Source organism: Myotis yumanensis, unplaced genomic scaffold (assembly GCF_028538775.1).
Source record: "Myotis yumanensis isolate MYYU_CA2020_CCGP unplaced genomic scaffold, mMyoYum1.0.hap1 SCAF_5, whole genome shotgun sequence".
Lineage (NCBI taxonomy): Eukaryota > Metazoa > Chordata > Mammalia > Chiroptera > Vespertilionidae > Myotis > Myotis yumanensis.
In genome coordinates, this window is record NW_027223756.1 from 61,322,325 (window position 1) to 61,343,026 (window position 20,702).

The 20,702-nt window shown below is 38.7% G+C and overlaps 1 protein-coding gene and 1 non-coding gene across 10 annotated transcripts in view; one reads left to right on the top strand and one right to left on the bottom strand.

Annotated features, from left to right (window-relative positions):
• Nucleotides 1-20,702, top strand: part of FSTL5 (follistatin like 5) — a 725,468-nt gene that overhangs the window by 201,994 nt on the left and 502,772 nt on the right. The gene's annotated exons all lie outside the window — the stretch shown is intronic.
• On the bottom strand, nucleotides 9,310-9,416 carry LOC139011800 (U6 spliceosomal RNA). Its single transcript, XR_011471634.1, has one exon. It is a non-coding gene; the product is annotated as a U6 spliceosomal RNA (small nuclear RNA).

A 20,702-nucleotide genomic window follows, 5' to 3' on the forward strand; every position in this document is an offset into this window, starting at 1 on the left:
GATGATGGCCATTCTGACAGGTGTGAGATGGTACCTCATTGTTGTTTTGATTTGCATCTCTCGGATGATTAGTGACTTTGAGCATGTTTTCATATGTCTCTTGGCTTTCTGAATGTCCTCTTTTGAAAGGTGTCTATTTAGATCCTTTGCCCATTTTTTGATTGGATTGTTTATCTTCTTTTTGTTAAGTTGTATGAGTTCCCTATAAATTTTGGAGATTAAGCCCTTATCAGATATGATGTTGGCAAATATGTTTTCCCACGAGGTGGGTTTTCTTGTTGTTTTGTTGATGGTTTCTTTTGCTGTGCAGAAGCTTTTTATTTTGATGTAGTCCCATTTGTTCATTTTCTCTTTAGTTTCAACTGCCCTAGGAGCTGTATCAGTGAAGAAATTGTTTTGGCATATGTCTGAGATTTTGTTGCCTTTGTATTCTTCTAGAATTTTTATGGTTTCCTGTCGTACATTTAAGTCCTTTATCCATTTTGAGTTTATTCTTGTGTATGGTGTAAGTTGGTGGTCTAGTTTCATTTTCTTGCATATGTCTGTCCAATTTTCCCAACACCATTTATTGAAGAGACTATCTTGGCTCCATTGTATGTTCATGCCTCCTTTGTCAAAAATTAATTGAGCATATTGGTTCGGGCTAATTTCTGGACTCTCTATTCTATTCCACTGATCTATATGTCTGTTCTTGTGCCAGTACCAGGCAGTTTTGAGAACAGTGGCTTTGTAATACAGCTTGATATCTGGCATTGAGATCCCACCTACTTTGTTCTTTCTCAGGATCGTTGCAGCTATTCGGGGTCTTTTTTTATTCCAGATGAATTTTTGGAGAGTTCGTTCTAGATCTTTGAAGAAGGCCATTGGTGTTTTAATGGGAAGTGCGTTGAATGTATAGATTGCTTTGGGTAGTATGGACATTTTAATGATGTTGATTCTACCAATCCAAGAACATGGTATGTTCTTCCATCTGTTTATGTCTTCCTCTATCTCTTTTTTCAACGTCCTGTAGTTTTCTGAGTAGAGGTCTTTAACCTTTTTAGTTAAGTTTATTCCTAGGTATCTTAATTTTTTTGGTGCGATGGTAAATGGGATTGTTTTTCTAATCTCTCTTTCTGAAAGTTCACTATTGGTGTATAGAAATGCCTCAGATTTCTTGGGGTTAATTTTGTATCCTGCTACATTGCCAAATTCATGTATTAAGTCTAGTAGCTTTTTGATGGAGTCTCTAGGTAAACCACTGATATTTGGGAGTTGTTTGTTATCTCAACATAACCATAGTCTATTCTCATCAATAAAGACAAAACTAGAATTTAAATTAATATCACCTAATCACAAATCCTGGGCTCCTTTTGCTGTACCATCTTGACTTTCTGTTTCACTTCCACTCTTTGGGATGTTATTACTCTTTTATTGTCTACTAGGGGCCCAGTGCATGATTTCATGCACCTTGAAAGGAACTGTGGGCTGCGAGGCTGTGGTGGGCACAGGGGCAGGTCTTGGCCCTTTGTCCGCGCCCCTGCCCACCCCCTCCTGTCACAGCCCCTGGCCCCTATCTGCTGGCAGCCCCATTCCCGCCGCTGCCGCTCCCATGGGCTGGCTCCGCTCGCACCCACTGATGGCGCAGAGCAATTGGGTCTGGCGCCAGCAGCGGGTGCAAGCCGTGGCTGCTGCCCCGATTGCCCCTCAGGAACAGGGGGCCCCCAGGGACGACTGGGCCGGCAGTTGCTGCTTGCACCTGCTGATGGCACCAAGTGATCGGGACCAGTACCAGGGACTGGCAGTGGGTGCAATCAGTGGCTCTAGCGCTGGCAGCAGGTGCAGGCAGGGCCGTCGCTGGCAGAGGATGCAAGAGGTGGCTGCCAGCCCTGATTACCCCTCAGGATCAGGGGGGGTGGAGAAACCCTGAAGGGCAATCAGGTTGGCAGCCACCACTCGCGCCCACTGACAGCGCTGAGCAATTGGGGCTGGTGCTGGCGTCAGCAGCAGGTGGGGGCACTGGCAGCAGGTGTGAGTGCCCGGTGGGACCGCAGTGTGCGGGAGCAAAGAATTTTCAGTAATCACCAGAAGCTCGCCACAGTGACAGCCACTGGTGCCCCACCTTGATCTGGTGCTCCTGCTCATCTGCTTCACCATACACACACACACACACACACACACACACACACACACACACACACACATATACACACACTAGAGGCCCAGTGCATGAAAATTCATGCACTGGAGGGGTGTCCATCCGCCCGGCCTGCCCCCTCTCACAGTTCGGGAGCCCTCAGGGGCGGGAGGTGACCTGGCGATCAGGGAAGGTGACGCCCCCATCACACCTCTGCTGCTGCCACTGCCGGCAGCACAAGCCTCGGCCGGCCCTGGTTACCTAAGCCTCGGGCGGCCCTGGGCAGCTGGGCAGCCACCATCCGAGACTTGCCTGTGCTTCGGGCCTGAGGGTGGGCCTGTCCTTGCCACGCGCCTGCTGACCTGGCAGGGCTGAGGGGACTGGGCGCTGCCATCTTGTGGCTGTGGGTGCTGCCATCTTTGAGGGCGGGGCAATCAATTAGTATATTCCCTCCTTATTGGCTCTGAGCGCCACCATCTTTGAGGGCAGGGAAGTCAGTTAGCATATTTCCTCCTTATTGGCTGTGGGTGCTGCCATCTTTGAGTGTGGGGCAATCAATTAGCATATTCTCTTTTTATTAGATAGGATTATTTATTTCTTTTATTTTTTTCTGGGTCATAATTTCCCATCCCAATTTTACTTCCTATTGTTTTTATAACCCTGTAATATGTGTGTATTAATATTTCAGCTTATTACCGTATACTTTCATTGACTGACTGTAAATCCTGTCAGGGTTGGTACCGTATCTTACATCCCTTTTCTTACCTGCTGTACTGATCACACTGCTGCATTGCTTGCTGAAGACCATCATCAAAGTCAGGCTTGAGGGAAAAATCTTAGGACAGTAGGAGTGCTCTTTGACAATACCTACTGGGACCACTTAAAGAACTTAAAATGCTGACATTTTTATGTGACTGGAGAACACTATGTCTAGCTTTACAATGCAGAGCTACTCCTGCAAACAAAAATAGCCTCACGATTCCTTTACTACCTAAATCGAATTGCTTACCTGTGAGAGTAGTAACAAGTGGGCCAAAGAGTTTGCTTTTAATAAGTCCAGAGAGTGTCACTATGCACAGTAATACAGTGTAATTCAAATGTCATTTGTGGGAGGTGATTTTTACTCTTAGTATTTAAAAAAAGGTAGATGTGGATTCATGAAGAGTGGCAAGAGACAACTCTAGGGAAGGAGACAAACATTAAACAAGTCATCAAAGCCATGACTGCTTAGAGGCTGGGAACCTTCAGGCAAACCTGGGGGCATTATTTCCTGACTGAGGGAAATTTGTGCCATTCCATCTGAAATATCTGACTGCTTGAAGGATGCTCAAGGGAAGGCCCTTTAAAATAGTCATATGTTTTTTCACAGGTCAGGAAGCAATTCAGACTATTATTTAAGAGCAAAATTGGTGGTGAAGACAGGAGTAAAAGGGATCATGGGAAAAATCAATTAATTAAATGTTAAGGAATGTACTAATTACTGTATGTTGATATATTTATTCTGCATGTATCATAGTGTCTGAATATTATTAATACATCTCAAATAGTTTTCTAATAGAGTAAATTATTTTTGAAAAAAAGAATATTTTTGAAAATATTTTTCTGAGAAATGAGATCCCAGTATTAATGTATCCCATGCAGTCCTCATTTTGAGATTGTGCAAGAACTATTGAAGAATAATTTAAACATTGGAATCTGAGGTTAATAACATCAAAGAGAACATAATAGTTCTAAATTACTTATAACTAGGAAGAATGAATCTAAGAAATTTCATGAGTTTTAACAAAAATACTCTAATATTTATTTAAGAGTCCCAGGCAAAAATCAAAACACAAATATGGCTGTTAAACTCTTTTTATCAGAAATGCCCTGCATTTACATTACCCATGGTGTAGATACTTTCTTAATGTTATAATTCTCAACCTAAATGCCTGAAAGGGATGCTCTATATTATAATGATGATTCTCTTGACAAGGGGTTATTTTAAGCTTCTCTGATTCTATTTCATCTTCCAAAAACTAGTAGGATAGAGAAATCTGTGAGTAACCTTTGTTTCAGTGTGAATGGTGTGAAAGATAGCATACTATTTGTAAGCTAGTATGGTAGCCTGTCATACATAATTTCATGAACAGTGACAGAAGACACAAGATTCCTGGGTCAGAGATAAAGGATGGTTTATTGCTCATAGCAGTAGCCAGAGTTTAAGCTATTTCCTGGAGCCCAAAGTAAAGAGCACCAGGTAGTAACAGCACACACCATGAGTAAGTTACATGAGAGATCTGTGAGTTGAAGGATGCCAGTTCTATTGTATGGGCCATAAGTATGCCCATTCGTTGCACAAGAAGAAAGCATGTTCTTTATCAGACTGGATAGCAAGTAATCCTGCCCTTTGCTCTGAATGAAGATACAGTCTCTGTTTTCTAAGGTTGTAAATGCACTTGCCCTAGCTCCAGAGGGAGACATTATTTTTATGTTCCAATGCTGTTTACTGTACAAACATTTTTGAACAGATATTCCAGAGCAGTTTTCAGTCAGTGACTCTGCTCATGAGACGTGGAAACATGAGGGACCCATGGAAGACTGTCTCCCAAACACGTTGAGAGTACCACCGTTAACAGTTAATGGAGGGCAGAATTACCACTAAATTTGCCAAAAGCCAAAACTAAATGCTGTGTGGGTTTCAAAGTTGATTTGGAAACTTAGATAAGTTTTCATGATGATAGCTCCCTCCTGCCTCTTTCCCGGTTAACTTTGTCCATTCAAGAACTTTAAAAGAAGTTTTCTTGACCATTGAACAAGCTGCTTGCATGTTTATTCCTTCAAAACAGGGTATATTTTCTAATGGGTAAAATTAGCACGCTGTGGACTGAATCAGGATGTGTCTGAATTGTAAAATTGTTAAGATAAGGATCTACTACAGAAAATCATTTGATCCCTTTGAGAATGGATCTCAAAGTGGTACAGTTACTGCAGATGTGTAAGATGGTATGCAAAAATGATGCTCCTGTATACCTTTTTGACACTACTTTAAAACACTTTCATTAAAGCTTTAAAAGTGGCTATAATTTAGAAAATATACAACTGCTTTCCGGTGAAGATTTGATGTTTTGAAATGTTAAAAATATGATGCATTAGCATTCTCTTTACATCTATTTTTTAAAAAAAAATATGACAAAGTAGCCAAATAAAGTAAAAATTCGTTTGGTAAATTAAAGTCAGGCTTGTCAGATTCCAGAAAACTCTAGCTATTTCCTAGGTGTGGGCAAATATGATGTTCCCACCACCGGAATATGGATTTTTAAGTGACCCGAGTCACAGAGCCTCCTCATACCCAACTCAATAATTAAAAACAAAAATGACCTTAATAGTTGAAAAAATATATAGCTTGATTTGTTTCCCTGAAGAGTCCCTTATGCTTTTACTAATGCAGAAGCACCAGAATATTAAGACCTAGACAAATATTTTTTTTTACTGTTCATTTTCTTTTGATTGACTTCCAAAGAAAGCCTTCTTGTGTTTAAGTATACTTATATTTTCTCACCATGTCTCTGGGAAGGATAGTGCTGGATCATATCAGTTTGCTAAAGAAAAACAAACTATTAATTCACCCAAATCTACATTAATTAAGTGTGTTAAGCTAAGGCATAATCAAAATATAAAAGTGTGGTTGTTTTGAACAGATGAATTAAGTAAAAATACATTTACCTAATCATTAATATTAATGCATTAGCAAGCTAGCATTTGCATTCACTACTCCAATGTATAAATTAATTATAAGTTATCCTGTATATCTTTTATTATTAAAATTCTATTGTGAATTCAATTAGCAAAGCTCTGTATTATAGATGAAAGAAATATCCTGATTTATGAGCTTGACATTTAGCATGGTTAAGAGATAAAAAACTTTATAGTATATAAACTACAACTGAAAAGATAGGTATTGTTTTTAACTAATATAACTCACTGCTGATTGCTGGCATCAGTTCCCCTCTATGTAAACTGAGAGTTAGTGTTTTTGGAGCTTAGTGTTTTTGGAGCCACATGACAATAGAAAATTCTCTCTCTCTCTCTCTCTCTCTCTCTCTCTCTCTCTCTCTTTCTCTCTCTCTCTCTCTCTCTATATATATATATATGATTAGAAAACTGAGAACCTAGGGGAACAAAATAAAAAAAAAACAAAAACAAGGCAAAGTTCTTTGGTAAAGGTCACACTGCTAGGTGTTGCTCAGCTAAGATTTGATTTCCTGTCTTCCAGAACAGTTCTCTTTTTCTTTAACACACTGCCCCCTAAATTAAGGCTTTTCTTTAAGTTCAGTTTTTATCAAGAAAAAGGTATGTTCAGACATTATTTCAACAAATATTTATTAAGTACCTACTACACACAAGGTACTGAGCAAAATAATTGAAATTGAGTCCTTAAATGCACATATTGATTTGCCTGTGATTATTAGTGAAGCAAACATCTCAAATGAATTGATTGAAAACACTTTTCAAGACCTTATTTAAATGTGCAACCAGGGGACAATGCTTCAGGGAGAGCCAGTGCAAAGTTTGCTTTATAGGCCCTAGACGACAGGAAAATAAATGGGGGTGACTAAGTATATTTGCTGGACTAGGCACCAGAAACACATGCTTAGTTACAACGTTGAAGTAACCGCCAGGTTGTCTGAAGGTGATTGCAAGTTTATCAGCTGTGTGGGCTGTCAATCACTATACTACCAATGAGTGGAAACATCCAACGGAAATGCTTTATTAAATATGCTGTTAGAAGTTTGCTTACCTATGCTATCAGAAATGCTGGCAATGTGGTTTGTTTTCTCTTGAGGTAGGGGTCTCTTTTCTCTTTCTGGATGTTTTAATAGACTGTTTTTATAGAGTACATAGTTTTCCTCATACACATCTTCTGCATATTTTGTCAGATTTACACTTACGGGTTTTATTTTGGGGAGGTTATGAAAATGGCATTGTGTTTACAATTTCAAATTCAACTTGCTCATTGCTGGTATAAAGGAAATTTTATTTATTTCTGTATATTAACCTGTGTGCACATTTCTATGTGGACATACATTTTCAGCTCTCTTGCAGACTCGCTGTAAATCACGTATTGGTTCTAGGAGTTAAGTCAAATCTCTCAAATTTTTGACATAGTTGTCATCTGCAAGCAAAGACAGTTTTCTTTCTCTCTTTCTAATTTGCATATGTTTTATTTTATTTTCTTGCATTATTGCATTAGTTAATTCTTCTGATATGGTGTTGAAAAGGAGTGGTCAGAGAAGATATCTTTGCCTTGTTTCTGATATTTGCACTAAGGCTTCTAGTTCTTTACCCTTAAGTGTAACGTTAGCTGTAGGTTTTTTTGTTTTGTTTCTTTTAGATGTTCTTTATTAAGGTGAGAAAGTTCTTTATTCCCAGTTTGGAGAGAGTTTTTGTCATAAATAGGTGTTGAATTTTGTCAAGTGCTTTTTCTGCATCTGTTGATATGATCATGTGATTTTTCTTTTTTAGCCTACAGATGTGATGGATTACATTTATTAAATTGTTTAATGTTGGATCAGTTTGCATAGGTGTTATAAATCCCACTTGTTCATGGTGCATAATGCTTTTTATACATTTTAAAATTCCATTTGCTAATATTTTATTGAGGATTTTTGCAACTATATTCACATGAAATATTGGTATTTAGTTTTCTTATAATGTCTTTGGTTGTGATATTAGGGTAATGATGGCCTCATAGGATGATTTAGGAAGTATTTTTTCTGCTTCTATCTTCTAGAATAGATCATAAAGAACTGGTATAATTTCTTCCTCAAATGTTTGGTATTACCAGTGAACCCATCTGGGTGGGTGTGGGACTTTTTGTTTTAATTATTGATAACATTTCATTAACATACATAGATCTATTCATATTGTCTATTTCTTTTCATGTATTGGTAGATTGTGTATTTCAAGGAATTAGTATATATCATCTAAATTATTTAATGTGTAGGCATAGAGTTATTTATAGTATTTCTTCATCATTTTTGATGTCTGTGAGATCTTTCAATCATTTAAAATTTTTCTTTATTTTGATAAATGTCTTCATGACCTCAGTTATTTGAATTTTTTAAAAAGATTTATAAGTTAAATTAAAGTCAGTCATTGGCAGAGCCAAATAATGTAAAATTTCAAAAGAATATAGTTCTATTTTCTAGCCCAATTTACATAGTTTCTCAGCATATTTTATCAGTTAAATTTCTATAAATCTTCCATAAAGACCTCAAAAAAGCAAATGTTCTGATAATACTACAAATAAACAATACTAAAACAAATAAACACAAAATATAACAACATACATATTAAAAATACATATTTTGAAGTATTATAAACATTTTTTCTTAGTTGTAGGAAGGTTTAGGAAACTTTTGAGGGGAATTACCTATCTCATATCTTATTTTTCTGTATTGTGTGTTCACCACCCCAAGTCACATCTCTTTCCATCACCATTTATTCGCTCTATACCCTACTCCACTTCTCCTCACCCTGCTCTTCCCAGCAATCACATACTGTTGTCAATGTCCATGAGCATTTTTCTCTCTTTTTTTTCTTTTTGCTCAATCCCGCCACCCCAACCCCACCCATCCTTCCAATGCCCAGCCCTGACAGCTGTCAGCCTGCTCTATCTGAGTCTGTGCCTATTTTGCTTGTTAGTTCATTTTGTTATTGTGTCTCTCAATAGTTTATTCCCTATTATTAGTGACTACTATGCCTCCATATGAATATACCACATTATTTAGCTTTGTTTTTAATCCATATTTCTATGGATAGAAACCTGTTGAAACTTTCATAAATAAAGCTGCTATGAACATACTTGCATACATGTTTAAGACTTTTTTTGGAGGGAGGGGTATATATTCTCATTTCCTATGGGTCAATAACTAGCAGCAGTATTCTTAAATAAGAAATTACCAGAACTTTTTTATGAATTAGGTATATAATTTTATCTTCCCAGCAGTAATGCATGACATATACAGTTATTTCCCATTTTTGTAATATTTTCTGTTCTCTATGTTTTTAATTTTAGCCATTCTGAAGGTTGGTATCCAATATAGTGTTTATTTGAATTTCCTTGATGATCATTGTATACTGGTCATTCACAAATTTTGTTTTGTGAATTATCTGTTCAAATATTTTGCCCAATATTTGTAATATATTTTTAAAAGATGGAATGCTTCAGGAATTTGTGTGTCATCCTTGTGCAGGGGTCATGCTAATCTTCTCTGTATCATTCCAATATTAGTATATGTGCTGCCGAAGCGAGTACTATTGTAATTTTTTTATTCAGTTGTTTAAGTGCATTATTTTTCATAGGTGCTTCAGAGAAATATAATTATTTATGAAAATATTTATGTCATTGTAAAATTTCAAACAAGATAGAGCTACTGTTAGCCTCTTTGATGAGATTTTGTAAAAAAACATCATGAAGACAATAAAAGAAGTCCACATTTGGGCAAAAGTTTGAATGTTTAAATAGTAATTAAAAGGTATAACTTCTAATAGAATTTAGATATGACTAAAATAATGCTATATTTTATTATAATATATCTGAAGATATATATGTATGTATATTTATATACTATACTAGAGGCCCGGTGCACAAAAATTTGTGCACTGCGGGGGGGGGGGGAGGGGGGGACCAGCAGTCTGGGACCCCTCGGGAGATAAGGACCTGCTGGCTGAGACCCGCTCCCGGGTAGCAGAGGGCAGGCCAATCCCTAAGTGCAGCCCTGGTCAGACTCAGAGCAGGGCCGATTGGGGAGTTGGGGTGCTGCCCCATCATGCACAGAGCAGGGTGGATCGGGAGGTTGCGATGCCACCCTCAGTCACGCTCAGGGTAGGGCCGATTGGGGGGTTGGGGCACCGCCCCCTGTCACACTCAAGGCAGGGTCAATGGGGGAGGTTGTGGTGCCACCCCCTGTCACACACAGAGCAGGGCCAATCAGGGAGTTGGGGCGCTGCCCCTTGTCACTCACAAAGCAGGGCCAATCAGGGGGTTGGGGCGCTGCACCCTGTCACACTCAGGGCAGGGTCCATGGGGAGGTTATGGCTCTACCCTGTCACACAGAGAGCAAGGCCCATGGAGGGAGGTTGGGGCGCCACCCTCTATCACCCACAGAGCAGGGCCGATCAGGGGGTTGGGGCACCGCCACTGTCACACTCGGGGCAGGGCCGATCAGGGGGTTGGGGAGCTCCCCCCATCAGGCACAGAGCAGGTCTGATCAGGGGGTTGGGGCGCCTTCCCCTGTCATGAACAGAGCAGGGCAGATAGGGAGGTTGTGGCCCCGCTCCCTGTCACACACAGAGCCGCAGGGCGATCAGGGGGTTTGGGTGCTGCCCCCGTCACACTGATCCCGGTGCCGGGAGCCTCGCTGCTCCGCTGATCCTGGTGCCGGGAGGCATATTACCCTTTTACTATATAGAATAGAGGCCTGGTTCACGGGTGGGGGCCGGCTGGTTTGCCCTGAAGGGTGTCCTGGATCAGGGTGGGGGTCCCCACTGGGGTGCCTGGCCAGTCTGTGTGAGGGGCTGAGGGCCGTTTTCCGGCTGGCGAGTGACTGAAGCTCCCAACCACTCCTTGTTTTCTTCTTTTTTCTTTTTATTCTGGGCCAGCTTTAGCTCTGAGGCCTCACTGCTGAAAACATGGATACAATGTTGCGGTCCAGGGCTGACTGAAAGCCAGTTTCTGGGGTTTTGTTTAGCTTCTATATTTGCAACATAGTACATAGTTGCTTAGAGTTGCAGCTGAGAGGCCGGCAAGTTAGGCGGGGAACGTTGGAGTCCGCAGTCACTGGAGCAAGCAAGCCTCCCTGCTAGCTTCAGTGCATGGCTGCCGGCCGCCATCTTGGCTGACAGTTAATTTGCATAAGGATATGCTGATTAGCCAATGGGAAGGGTAGTGGTCATATGCTAATTACCATGTTTCTCTTTTATTAGTGTAGATATTTCTATCATGTATATATTTAGAATTAATATATTTTATTCTAAAACATCATATTTATTTTACTGATGTTTCATTGTTAAAAATAGGCATTCATCTATAGCAATTAGTTTGAGCTGCTAAAGTTAATCAGTCACACCCAATTTAAGGTATAAAACAGCATTTCCCTAGTATATCATCTCTATAACTCACTTCTTTGAGAGGATTAATGATATGCAAACCAGAAATGGCAGAAATAACATTGAAAAGAAGGAATTAAGACTTCAGTTAGGAAAGGAAAGAGCGAAATAACATACAACTATTGTAGTGACAGAAATTATCTTGTATTATTGCATTGTATTAGAGTTTAATAAGTCTTTAAAATAAAGTCCTATTTCATTTTTAAAAATAAGAAAATAAAAGAGATTAATTCTACTAAGTTCTACATTTCTGTTGGTATGGTAGGTATGTCGCAAGTGTTAATATAGTTTCAACAAAATACTATTTTCTGTACCAATTCCATTTTAATTAAATTGTGTTAGTTTTTTATATTTGTACTAGAGGCCTGCTGCACAAAATTTGTGCACAGGTAGGGTCCCTAGGTCTGGTCAGCAATCAGGCCTGATCGGGGCCTTCCTGCTGCTGGCTGGGGCCTCCTTTCCCTGGCTTCCTGTTACCACCCGGGGCCTTCCTTCATTCTGCGCTGCCCCCTGGTGGTAAGCACACATCATAGCGAGCAATAGAACTCCCAATGTCCTGGTCGTACTCCCATGGGAACACTTTGCATATTACCCTTTTATATATATAGATTTTATTTTGGATTTATAGATACTTAAGAGATATATGTGAATAAATTTTACAACTCTTAGTAAGCTTGTTATATTTAAACAATATTATATTGAAAAGAATTTAAGGCTACCGTGCTTGTTCACAGAACTGTTTCTTTCCTACAAATGAGGAACATACATTAGTCAAATATTGAAGATCCTAACAGAGTACTAGTATGCAGGCATCTGTGAGTTACTGCTCCAGATTACCAGTTTCTATTCTATTTTATTCTTAGCTTTAAGGTTACTAGTACATGGGTATAACAATGACAACAAAAAATAATAATATAAGAAAATGGAAGGCAAGCAGAAAGTTAAGCAAAAAGCATTTTGATTCTACTCCCACTTCACCTAGAGCATCTCTGATTTATTTTTGATATATTTTGATTCATAAAATGTGTTGTTTGAATAAAATATTTCTGCTGCTTAGTAAAAATTAAATTATGGGACTGAGTGGTCTCAATTACCTAGTAATTTTGAGAATTATGATTTCAAATGGTTTAGCTAGTTTCAAAAATCAAATTTATCCTGAAAGGATAAAGAGTAGCTAAAACTAAATATGTGTTTTTAAGCATCAAGGATAAATAAGACACTTCTCTAGGAGATGAATTAAATATTTTAGAAGTATAATTGCATTTACTTATACATTTGTTACAAAAGCATTAGTGAAAGTTAAAGTTAAAATGTATCTTATCTGTCTACCTGTCTAATACCTTCATTTTGCTAATAAAAATGTAGGTCCTAATTGTTATGTGCCCAAGTTTCAAAATCAAGTTATAATAGATTTTAGAATAAAATTCTGGTTTCCTAATAAAGAGTAGATAGGACCTAACACATTAATATCTTTTCTGATATATTTGTTTAAAGCACTCTATCATAGGACTTATATATATGTAGGATAGATAGGTATTATATGCAGAAATATTTCCATCACAAGTATATTTCTACCAAGTCTACTGGATTTACAACTCCTATATAGAAACTTTTCTTCAATACTTAATATTCCAAATAGCTATATGTTTTCCCCGAAACACAATACCTTTGAAATTCTCACTGTGAAATCCCAGCCATTATTTAAGTCCTTTGCTGTATAATAAAATGCACCTCCTTTAAAACATAAATAAATTTTTTTATGCTATACTTCAGAACCTATTGTTGTGTTCAATGTTCCTCTCTTTGGTAACTGTTCCTCAAAATCTTATAATTTTTGTCCTTTTGAAGGTTATAATAAAGTCTCTTATTCACTACAGAGAAGTCTATATTCATTGCCCCTGAGAACATTATTTCTCTGAAATGTTCTGCTGAAAATGGATTCTAATGACCAAGTCATTTGGAGAAAACTGCCTATTATGCTTCTGTGGAAATCCACAATGCACAAAAGTATATTAAAGCCTGAGAAATATTCTAAACTTTGCTTAACCTAGAATTTCCCAACTAAATGGACTATTGAAATTTTTGAATACCTTCTGATGTTCTGGGAAACACAATTCGGGGAACTCTGCTCTAGTGGCTTTTAGAATTATTCCTGCTACACACACCAGAGGACTTGGGATTCTTTTGAAGCTAACAATGTTAAAGTTGAAGGTGGCAGAAATGTGTTGTTTTTATTACTCTGCAATATCCTATTACACAAAAACAACAATTGGTTACGCATTCCACTATTGATAGATATTTGAATTGTTTTCATTTAGGGGTTATTGTGACTTTCTTGTGCATGCCTTTTATTAGACATGTACATTCATTTCTCTTGGAGTATAATTGTGAGGTTATAGGGCTGCCATATATTTAACTTTAATATGTAATTTCAAAGTGTTTGTGCCAGCATATCTGTTTTTATAAAATATTTCAGAGTTGCTTTTAGGAATTATTTTAATTCCAGATCTTCCTTTTGTCTACATTGATGGAAAGAAATGAGATGTGAGCAGATGATATATTATTACTGCTGCTGACAAATGTTGAGTAGAATAATTACAGTATGATTAAATGACTGAATATTTATCTTTCAATGAAAAAATACTACAATTGAGGCTCCAAAATTTCTTACTAAGTCCCTTTGTGAAAGTATAATACAATGGAAATTAATATGCAATATCTGACTCAGAAAAAGTCATTCTTCAATTATGAATTTACTCTAATGATAAACAAATCCCATAACTTTATAGTTTAAGATTTTCTGGAGACATATTCCTCTTTTGACGTGTAAGGAAACAGTGACTATCAATTTAAACTTCACATAGACTTTGTACATTTTATAAAAAATAATTATTTATAATAATCTATAATAATAAAAGCATAATATGCTAATTAGACTGGACAGCCCAAACAACCTTCTGGATGTCCTTCCGGATGGCCTTCTGGATGAAGCTGGGGCTGTGAGGGCCGAGCCCCTTGCATGAATTTCGTGCATCGGGCCTCTAGTTTAATATAAAAGTCTCTTAGGTATGGTATTACATAATTGTAGTCTTTAAGATAGGACATTGAAGCAGCTTCTATCCTCAGACCCTACTAGGATTAAATTCAACATTTTCTTTTTGTAATGTTTGCTGATAATTAGCAAAACAAGATTTTACTATAGAAAACATTTCTCTGAAATATGGCCTGCCACTGGAAAGCATGATACTTTATCTAAGAGAAGTTTGGGATTTTTGAACTGGCATTTTGAATGACCTAGTAGTTTTAGTCTAGTCCAAATTTTCCAGAAGTGAAGAATTAGCTGAACATAATAAAGCAATGACAAAATCAACAAACAAAATAAATAAATAAATAAAAGCACTGCCATACTTCAGTGGTTTTCTTTTTTTAAAATATGCTTTTATTGATTTCAGAGAGAGGAAGAGAGAGGGAAAGAGGTAGAAATATCAATGATGAGAATGATTAGTTAGTTTCCTCCTGCATGCCCCCTACTGGGGATCAAGCCATAACTCAGGCATGTGCCCTGACAGGAAATCAAACCATGACCTCCTGGTTCATGGCTAGATGCTCAACCACTGAGGCACACCGACAGGGTTGGTGGTTTTCATTTGTATTAATTGGAACACCAAAGTCTTATGTTACTGCCATGTTTTCCCACCTGCACTTCTAGTGCCTTCCAGTGTTGAGTGCTACTTAATATTCAACTTGTGAATATCTTATTTTTCTAATAATGTTATTATTATTAACTAGTAGCCCGGTGCACAAAATTTGTGCACATTAAAAGGGAATTGATTGCCCTAACCGGTTTGGCTCAGTGGATAGAGCATCGGCCTGTGGACTCAAGGGTCCCAGGTTCGATTCTGGTCAAGGGCATGTACCTTGGTGGTGGGCACATCCCCAGTGGGGAGTGTGCAGGAGGCAGCTGATCGATGTTTCTCTCTCATCGATGTTTCTAACTCTGTATCCCTCTCCCTTCCTCTCTGTAAAAAATAAATAAAAAAATATATATTTTTTAAAAGGGAATTAATTAGAGATATTTTAATATTGCTATTTGCCCTTTCTCTATAATAGAAGTGTGAGAGATGAAAGGAAATTAGTTAAATGTATATGAAAATAATATATAAATTTATTAATAAATAAACAGTAACAAAAGGATATAACAACAACATAGGCATGATATAAAAATAACAAAAACATGATATAAAAACAACAGTGATGCAAACAATGACTAGTAAAGTGATTAAACTTATTCTAATATCTCCCTGTACACCACATTAAGAGTCAAAACACTTTCAGAGTGCTTGACTAATTTTCCTTGTGATGAAGTACTTAGAACTTTAACTGTAACATCACATGCTCTTCAAACTCAAGAGAAAGCAATATATAACTGACCATGTGCAAAAACGGGTTCAGGTAGGAATATGCCTACTTTCTCTAGAGTTTGTCCTTGTGATTTATCAATAGTCATCACAAATGCTGGCATCACGGGAAACGGTTGTCGAATCAAATTAAATGGGAGGCCAGTGTCAGATGGGGACAAATTAATTTTTGGAATCAGAACAGCCTCTCCCTCTGCAGATCCTGTTAATACTTCAGCTTCAATAATGTTAGGTAGTAACCTTTTGATAGTAAATCTGGTACCATTACAAAGACCCCATTTACTATTGAAATTTCTCAATAGCATGATGATTGCACACACTTTCAATTTTAATTTATGACACTGCATTCCAGAAGGAGTAATACTATTAAGAAATTCTATGGGAAAATTTTCTTTTTCAGCATCATCTGAGGAATCAATGGAATCATCAAACATATTCTCTCCTCCCTGCTGTCAGGGGCCAGGGTGCAGGTGAATAGGAATGCTATCTGGCAGGCCCCTGACAGCAAACTGGCCACCTGTCGATTCTGTGAGGAAAGGGGCTCCCTCCTCCCTCCTGTCAGGGTCTGGGGTGCAGGAGAATGGGGTTCATGTCTGGCAGGCTACTGACAGCAAGCTATCCAACAGCGGATTCTTTGAGGAATGGGGCTCCCTCCTTTCTACTGTCAGGGTCTGGTTTGAAGGTTGGCCATGCCCCCTGTTCTGCCAGACCCAGAGTTCTACCACGCCGTGGCCTCCGCCTCAGCAACCCAGGATTGACTGCTTGCTGGGCCCTCCTGGTGCTCTGAGGGTGGGTTCTTCCCTCAGGCCACACGGGAAACAGCTGGGGAGGGCATAGCCCTTGGCAAAACGACCCAGGATTCAGTGGGTCCACGCTCTGAGGGTGGGTTCCTGCCTCAAACCCTGCCCTTGCCAGAAACAGCTCTGGGATACAGCTCGGGGGAGGGCACAGCCATTGCCAAACAACCCCTGCAGGACTGACTTCCTTCCGCTTGGTCGCGGTGCAGGGGTTCAGGTCATGATGATCACCACCCATGGTTTTTATATAAGTAGATTGTAGAGACTTGCTAAACCTAGATGTTTACTAAAATTACCTGAGCTACAAGGTATAGACCCTTATGCTTCTGGAAGACATAGGCTTACCTATTTTTTGAATTATGTGCCAAGTGCTAGTATCACCAAGTTTCTAAATGTAGCTAATGTAGCTTCTTTTTTCCTTTTCAAACTGTAGGAAAATTATAGTCTTAATCAGTATGGGCTGCTATAATAGATGCCATAGATAGGTTGATTTAAGTCATAACCATTTATTTATCACACTTTGAAGGCTGGGAAGTCAAACATCAAGGTGCCAGCAGATCTGATGTCTGATGAGAGCACTCTTACCGGTCCGTAGATGGCAATATTCCTGTTATTTCACCACATGTTCAAGGGACAAAGAGGACAGTAGCTCTCCCAGTTTTTTTCTTATAAGGGCACTGATCCCATTTATGGGACTCCATTCTCATGACCTCATTACCCACCAAACACTGCACCTCCAAATGACTATCTACATGTTATTAGCAGAGATTAGTCATCAACATAGAATATTGAGGGACACATACATTTAGTCCATAACAAGAATTTCAAAATTACTTCAATCACTGTTTTATTGCTGTTATTAGTAATATAAACCAGGAAAAATGACTTCTAGCAAAGAAAATGATCATCTATTGGGAATTTTACCTATTACCTGCCACAAAGGATAACAACTACTACTGACTTTCAACACAAAACTCATATTTAGTGTCTTCATGGTGAAACATTGCATAAACCTGCAGAAAAAATATTTTGTATTTGTCAGATTTGTTTCTTTTTAAAGATTTAAGAATATTTCAAGAATTATAGCTGTATACTGACTCTAAGGGCCTCTAAAACAGTGGTTATAAATCTTGACAGATTGCCAGACCAGAGCGGCTCAATTGATTGAACATCATCCTGTGCACCGGAAGATTGCCAGTTCAATTCCTGGTCTGGGCACATACCTGAATTTCAGGTTTGAGCCCCCAGTCTGGGGCATGAATGGAAGGTAGCCAATCAATGTTTCTCTCTCTCTCCCCCCACCCCCTCTCTCTTTCTCCATATGTCCTTGGGTGAGAATTAAAAAAATTAAATCTTGACAGATTTTCACAATCATCTGGGAGCATATAAAATTGCAGATGTCTGGTCCATTTCCTTAAAAAATTAAATTAGAGCTTTTGGTTCCTGTATAAACTAAAGTTCAGTTTAAAAAGCACAAATATATGTTTAACTTAGAAATTATATGTAATAAGATTATATAAGAGATAATGTAGAATTATCAAATATGTATAGAATTTTTAATACTTTAAAATTTTACAATTATGCATAAAATATACATATATTTGAATAAAATAGACATATATGTATAAGATATACATATATATAAAGTTACATAAGTATAAGGTATGCATATATGTATAAAGTATATATATTTTTTCATGAAATATATATAATTTGAATATCCTATCTAATAAAGAGGGAATATGCTAATTACCCTCGTGATGTCACAAAGATGGTGGCGCTCACAGCCAATAAGGAGGGAATATGCTAATTGACTGCCCCACCCTCAAAGATGGCAGTGCTCATAGCCAATAAGGAGGGGATATGCTATTTTACTGCCCCACCCTCAAAAATGGTGGCACCCACAGCCAATAAGGAGGGAATATGCTAATTTACTGCCCCAACCTCAAAGATGGTGGCGCCCACAGCCACAAGATAGCTGGCAGGGGAGGGCAGTTGTGGGCGATCAGGCCAGCAGGGGTGTGCAGTTAGGGGAGATCAGGCCAGCAGGGGAGGGCAGTTGGGGGCAACCAGGCCTGCAGGGGAGGGAAGTTAGGGACGACCAGGCCAGCAGGGGAGGGCAGTTGGGGGCAATCAGGCTGGCAGGGGAGGGAAGTTAGGGGCGACCAGGCCAGCAGGGGAGGGCAGTGGGAGGTGATCAGTCTGGCAGGGAAGGGCAGTTGGGGGCAATCAGGCCGGCAGGGGAGCGGTTAGCAGGTGATCAGGCTGGCAGGCAGAAACGGTTAGGGGGAATCAGGCAGGCAGGCAGGTGAGCAGTTGGGAGCCAGTAGTCCTGGATTGTGAGAGGGATGTCCGACTGCCAGTTTAGTCAGACATCCAGCAGTCAGACATCCCCTGAGGGGTCTCAGATTGGAGAGGGTACAGGCTGGGCTTGAGGGACAACCCCCCTCCAGTGCACGAATTTCATGTATCGGGCCTCTAATAACTAATGAAGAAAATGGTTCCAGATAAAGGGAAACTCACTTTAGTAACTATTTGATTGCAAATGTTGAAAGGTCAAAGAAAAGAATAATGCAGCAACAGTAAGCAGATATAATGTAAATGTGTGATGCATAGGATGGGTGGTTGACTATAATATGCCCATGGTGTTAGCAGAGGAAAATTAAATTTAAAATCTTTGAAGCCACAGACCAGGTCTGGGAGAATGAACTCCAAACAAATAAGAACAGGATTTCTAGAGGGAATATTTGAATTATCCCTTTAAATTGCAGGTTGGCTGGGGAAAGATGCATATAAACTTTTAATGGCAACTTAGGTGAAAGAAATCCCAGAAGGAGGCAACACCTTTGTGCAGGACAGATTGGTCCTGTTCATATTCAGAAAATATATTTGCTTTTAACCATTACTGATAGTAGTTTAAGATTATTAAGCAGGATACCTATTTCCCAATTAAATCTCCAATATTAATTTGCCTTTAAAATCTCCCAATATTAATGTACCTTTATTTAAGTATGGATTAGTGCAGAGATTTCAACAGCAGATAGATAGCCCTTATACATTCAAAGAGATAGGTAATTTGTCAAGCAAAAATTGAAGCAACTGCAGGGTGCAATGAAAATGCATAGAATGGTCATTGAACCTGGTTTTGGCAGTGGGGTAAGTGAAGAAACCACTTAGTGTAAATTCAGAAGAAAAATGTTGGCGTTACTTGGTAAAAAGAAGGGGGAAATGTGTTCTATGCAGGAGAAAAGATAACAGTATTAAAACGAGTTTAATTTTCAAAGATTAAATGTTTTTAACATATAGGAAAACGGGCAGAGACAGTGACTCAGTTTAAAGAGATGAGAAGCATGGAGGTAATGGGAAAGTACTGTGAATAATAGTAAAACCTTTGAATATTGTCCTAGGCTGGAGAAGTCAATGAAAGGGGCTTAAGAAGAAGACATAATAAAATGTTGGTAATTTCATATACCTTGAAGGTTAATAAAATATTTTGATGATTTTTTATAAGACATCATTTTGTAGAGCATTTTTTTTTATCAGACTTTATTTTAGTTCGTCATACTTTGGAAAGGCTGGTTGTTGTGAACAATAATCTGAGGCTCACATTGCACTGTTGTCTGGTAGGAAGCTTAATGGGCTTGAAAGTTAGCAGTAATACTACCAACCCATTTCCTTAAGGCTATGGTTCAGGAAGTGTGATTGGAGAATTAACCCATCAACATCCCATGGGAATTTTTTAGAAATGTGAATTCTCAGGTCCCACCCAAATCAACTAATTGGCCTTTTTAACAAAATATATCTTTTCTTGATTTCAGAGAGGAAGAGGAGAGATAGAAACATCAATGATGAGACTCATTGATCTGCTGCCTCCTCCACGCCCCTACAGGGGATGGAGCCCGCAACCTAGGCATGTGCCCTTCACCAGAATTGAACCTGAGACCCTTCAATCCACAGGCTGATGCTCTATGCACTGAGCCAATCCGGCTAGGACTAATTGGCCTTTTTGATACTTCTGACTCATGATAACATTTAAGAACTGTTGCCTTAAAGGAAAAGCATGCATCAAAATATTTCAGTCTTCCTCACTTAAAGATTTTAACATAAAAAGTAATTCTTTTTGTCTGGCTGGTGTAGCTCAGTTGGTTGAGCTTTCTCTTATGCACCCTGAGGTTTCCAGTTCTATTCCAAGTCAGGGCACGTGCCAGGGTTGCGGGC